We start from the raw sequence: 6,000 nt of genomic DNA, 5'->3' as shown, positions 1-6,000 counted from the left end.
ATCAGAGAGCTGATCTTCAGCTCCCACGTATCGACTCGGAAGTCACACAGGATGATGGGGCAGGTCACTGCTTTGTCTCTCTGGTTACAGCTCGATAAGTCTGAGTTTGGTGGTATGTGTAGCAGTGATGCACAGGCAGTTCTTTAGAATGGGTTGGTTTGTCTCGCACCTCCAAAGTTGGGGGTTCGATTCTCACCTCCTCCCTGTGTCCTGAGTTTGAATGTTCTCCCCATGCTTCGGGGTTGCCTCCAGGTACTCCAAAGTCCACAGACATGCGTTGTAGGCTGATCGGAATGTCTAAATTGTCCGTAGTGGGCGAATGGGTGCGTGCAACTGTGCCCTGCGATGGGTTGGCACCCCATGTAGTCTGTTCCCCCACTTTGTGTGCCCCAAGTTGCCTTGGATAGGCTCCAGGCTCCCCATGACCCTGAGTAGGATAAGTGGTATAGAGGATGGATGGTCTCTTCCTCTCTGTGTGGAGTCTTTCTGTGGTTTTCCAGTGGTCCAATCCATTCCAGTTTCACTCCTGTGCTCCAACCCACACCTTGGAGCTTTCCTTGTGTCTCATTACCCCATGTGATGTCATCATCATGGGCTGTTTTAGTTGTAAGCAAGCTGGAGAACCTTGTTAAACTTTGATCTGATTGGTTTTGGACCTTGCTACTTGCTCTTCATTTTAAAAAATAAATAAATAAAATTCTAGCTCCTTGCAGCATCGTTCACTGTGTAGATCTTCAGTATACAGTGAGTTTGATTCCCTGGGTGTAGCATGCGACTGCCATTATATTTAGGAGTTGGGTTTATTATCATTTTTGTGACGGGAAGTTATTTGCTGGTGTCTCACAGTTACAGATGAAGAGACAAAAAGCCGTAACATCTCACCCATTTGTTTGTCGCTCACTACATGGAGCAGGGGGCGGAGTCAGGAAGTGGTCAGTGGCCACCCAAGAACGGATCTAAATCAGTCGATATTTTCCTTTCCGATTGCTCAGAAGATCTTGATTGCTTTTCTATAACCTATGATGTAACATCAGCTCCAAGGCAAATGAACAGATTTTTTTTAAGGTTATTGAAGAGTGAAGAAGGTCTAAGCATTGCTCTGAAGAAGTTTTCTGTAAGGATACATTTCCTTAACGTTTATTGAAGAAGACTTCAGTCAGTGTTGGCGCTTTGAGATAAAGTTGTACTTTTTAAGTTTGATTGCCGTGGGGAAAGTCTTCAGGAGAGAGGACGTTGTGCTTTGTAGTTTGTTAGTTATGGGTATGCTTTCGAGAGAGAGAGTAAAAGAGAGTGGTGAGGGAGGTAATAACGTGCGATGAAGTGTAATTTTTTTTTGGCAAATTGCTGTGGTATAAGTAAGACCTTTTGGATGTGCATTTGTGTCTGAGCAGCCCGTCATGGCTTATTTTCCTACAACGCCATGCCCCATAGTGTTTTATTCCTCACTTTAATCACCTTTTACATTTTTAATCGAGTACATTAAGCTTTTATGCACAGCAAAAGAAGCACACTTCTGCATAGTAACTTCTCCTAGACTGGTATTTGGAGATCAGATGATTCCCTCGATCTTGATTAGAGCCCCAGTCCCAGTTGAAGAGACGCAGACCTGTAGTGTGATGCTGCCACCACCGTGCTTCACCATGGCTTTGGTGTTCTTTAAGTTGTCTTGTTTTTGCGACAAACATATATTCTAGAATTACGGCCAAAATGTTGTACCTTGGTCTCACCAGACCATAACACATTTTACCACATGGTGTAAGAGATTTAGGTGAGCTTGGATGTTTTTTTGGTCCCCCTATGAGAAGCGGCTTTCATTTAGCCACCCGACTCCATCGCCCACATAGACATGTGAAGAATACGAGATATTGCTGTCACGTGCAGGAAGTAATCAGTACTTGCCAGATATTCCTGCAGCTCCTTTAACGTTGCTGTAGATCTCTCGGTAGCATCCCTGAAAAGTATTCTTTTTGTCCTATTGTCAATTTTGGAGGGATGTCCTGTTCTTGATGTCACCGTGGTGCCGCGGTTCTCTCCAGTTCTTGATAACGGCCTTCACGGTATATCTAATGCTTTGGAGATTCTTTAGTACCCCTGTCCTGATCGATACCCTTCGACAGCGAGACCCCGTACATGCTTTATTAGCGCTTTTGTGGACGATGGCTTCAGCAGTCAGATGAAAAGAAAATCATATAGAGCCAGTTTATTTGGGGGGTTAATCAGAAGCACTTCACTGATGACAGCTGTGTGATAATTACGCTCCAGTTGAGTCATGTGCACCGTTATTAAAGGATATGCACACTTGCGCACCAAGGTTATTGTAAGATCTTTCTCCCTCGCATGCGTTTCCCTTTGTTTTTCATTTAAACATCATACGCATTGCCTGCCTCGGATAACGCCACACGCGCTGTCTGCCTCGGATAACGCCACACGCGCTGTCTGCCTCGGATAACGCCACACGCGCTGTCTGCCTCGGATAACGCCACACGCGCTGTCTGCCTCGGATAACGCCACACGCTCTGTCTGCCTCGGATAACGCCACACGCGCTGTCTGCCTCGGATAACGCCACACGCTCTGTCTGGCTCCGATAACGCCACACACTCTGCCTCAGATAACGCCACACGCGCTGTCTGGCTCCGATAACGCCACACGCGCTGTCTGCCTCGGATAACGCCACACGCGCTGTCTGGCTCCGATAACGCCACACGCGCTGTCTGCCTCGGATAACGCCACACGCGCTGTCTGCCTCGGATAACGCCACACGCGCTGTCTGCCTCGGATAACGCCACACGCGCTGTCTGCCTCGGATAACGCCACGCGCTCTGTCTGCCTCCGATAACGCCACACGCGCTGTCTGCCTCCGATAACGCCACACACTCTGCCTCCGATAACGCCACACGCGCTGTCTGCCTCGGATAACGGAACACGCTCTGTCTGCCTCGGATAACGCCACACGCGCTGTCTGGCTCCGATAACGCCACACGCGCTGTCTGGCTCCGATAACGCCACACGCGCTGTCTGCCTCGGATAACGCCACACGCGCTGTCTGCCTCGGATAACGCCACACGCGCTGTCTGCCTCGGATAACGCCACACGCGCTGTCTGCCTCGGATAACGCCACACGCTCTGTCTGCCTCGGATAACGCCACACACGCTGTCTGCCTCGGATAACGCCACACGCGCTGTCTGCCTCCGATAACGCCACACACTCTGCCTCGGATAACGCCACACGCGCTGTCTGCCTCGGATAACGCCACACGCGCTGTCTGCCTCGGATAACGCCACACGCGCTGTCTGCCTTGGAAAACGCCACACACTCTGTCTGCCTCGGATAACGCCACACACTCTGCCTCCGATAACGCCACACGCGCTGTCTGCCTCGGATAACGCCTCACGCGCTGTCTGCCTCGGATAACGCCTCACGCGCTGTCTGCCTCGGATAACGCCTCACGCGCTGTCTGCCTCGGATAACGCCTCACGCGCTGTCTGCCTCGGAAAACGCCACACACTCTGTCTGCCTCGGATAACGCCACACGCGCTGTCTGCCTCTGTCTAGGGTGAACCGGTGAACTTGATTGATTAGTGATTTCTCTCTCTCTCTTTTCTGTGTCCTCCCTAGGCATACGCTCCTGCTACACCCTCTGCTCACTGGAATTAATTGATTTTTTGTGCGTGTGTGTGTATGAATAGATCGAGTTTTTGGCTGGTGATGTAAAAGATCTGGCCGCGTCACAAATGTGTTCGAGGGCTCCCTGCCATCTTGATCACACGCCACTGAGTGACTCGGGTCTCTTCAGTGAGCCCAGGAGAGATGAACGGACAGAGTCAGGGAGAGAGGAGAGAGAGAGAGAGAGAAAGAGAGACTCGAGAAAGACAAGTGAATTGATAGAGAGGGAAAGGACTGATGAAAAGATAAATGGCCAGAGATGGAGAGCGAGAGAGAAAGACTTAAAGGCAAAAAGACATGACGTGAAGGAAAAGATCTGGAGGGAGGGAGCAAGACAGAGATGGAGACAGGGAGAGTAAAAAAAGTTAGAAAAGAAAGAGAGAGACAAATGGAGAAAGGCAGAAACATAGTTTTAATAACCTCTCTCTCTCTCTCTCTCTCTCTCTCTCTCTCTCTCTCGCTAACAGCTCTCCACGATGATATTTCTTCTCTGATTTTTCTCTTCTCTGTCAAATCAGCAGGCACAGCTTTCATCTTCTGCCAGAGAAGTCGCTTTGAATCTGAAGCAGAGAGAAGAAGCACTATGCATTTCATGTGTAGAGCTTTGTTGTCAAGAGAGGGAGGAGGGGGGGAGGGGAGAGGAGAGGAGAGGAGCGAGACGCTATCTGTCCATCGCTGCCGAATACACGCTAACCCAGAACTCTCTCCCACCTGAGGGACGGTGTGTGCGTAATGTGAGTGCACCGGCACATTCCTGAGTCAATATACTGTACATCCAAAAATATCCACGCTGACATGAACCACATGACGCATCAGACAGTATCATATGGTTAAACCCTAAAAATGTGCGAAAGTCAGAGACCACCCTTTTGTTTTCAATCGAAAGGCCATTCAGGATTTACCGTTAATTATTCGGCGATGATGAATAAACGTACAGCGCGTCGATTCCATTTTCGCTCAAACAGCCGTGCAGTACCTCCAGTATTTTTTAATTCATGCAGGTCAATATTAAAAATCAATATCCCAAGTAAAATATTTACACATTTCATACTGTTGAAGAACCTTTTCTGTGGATTGTTATTATTTTTCCTGTTAAAGACGTTTTCCATTTCATTACCACTCAATATTTTTGCGGTTCATAAATCGCACAAAACGTTTGCACAGTACTGTAATGCTCTGAAGGTTATATGTTACTGAACATGAACTTCCTGTTCTCTTCTGCATTCCCAACGTTCCATCATTTTTTCCAGAATTCAGCTGTGGTGTGGGGAATCTTTGTCTACAACCTTTGTAGTATTAGGGACGTAATGATGCGCTCCGATCATGATTTGTTTCAATTTGATTCTCAGAATAGTAATATGATGGCTGAAAAGACTCTCTCTGAATCGTAAACAATGCAAAACAATGTGCATTCTTACGTGTATAAAAAAACGAAATAGATCAGAAGATAATACTGTAGACAAAATGCACTACGGGTTTACCGTATCTTCAAAATAAATACGTTTACAACGTATAGTACGTTCTCCCCAGAAATGTTATCGATTAAACAAAGGCTCAGACCCGGAAAACAAAGATCAATCGAAACATTATGAGCTCCGGAGGTGTCACGTTAACTAAAAATAGAGCTCCAAAGTCGGCTAAAATGACCGTGTTCAGTGACCTCTTTCTCAGGCAGGGTCGAGCACAGAAACATGGGGCTGGTGTTTATATATATATATAAAAAAAAGAGCACATCAGTATCTTTCAAAGGTTATAATATAGTGATGTTAACCGTATAACATCATGTCAAGATGCATCGTTACACCCTCTATGTGTGAATAGTGAATGCGTGCGATTCCAACAGGCGAGACTATCAAGTTTCTCTGGGCTGAGAATAAAACCAGTTCTAATTACTTTAAAAAAACGAAAACCACTTATAATCGAAGACAAAGGGCTTTTGTTGAATTAGCCCCCCCGAAAAAAAACAACAACTTTTGTGTTTTGCTGTCAACTATAAACTATAGTTTCATGATTGTTCTAGTCTGCGGGCTTACTCGGTCCCATTAGATTAGATTAGATTAGAAAGCTTGCCAGAAAGTTCCACATGGCATCTGGTTGAGATCGATTATAGACCTGAAAGATGTAGAAACCTTCACGACCTGCTGTTCAGTAGCCGCTTCAAGTGCAGTTGTTCTAACCAGTTTAAATGATATTGTAATTCTTTCTCTCAGCGGGCGCTGTCAGAATCTGCGGGTGCACCCATGTGATAGTCAGTATGTTGGGTCTACAGTATAGTATGTGGGCGGATTGATAAAGGCGGCGGAATCACTCAGACCTTTGTGCTCGGTCAACCATG

This window comes from Ictalurus punctatus, chromosome 10 (assembly GCF_001660625.3).
Source record: "Ictalurus punctatus breed USDA103 chromosome 10, Coco_2.0, whole genome shotgun sequence".
NCBI lineage: Eukaryota > Metazoa > Chordata > Actinopteri > Siluriformes > Ictaluridae > Ictalurus > Ictalurus punctatus.
The sequence above is the reverse complement of the archived record's forward strand: the minus strand, read 5'-3'. Positions refer to the sequence as shown.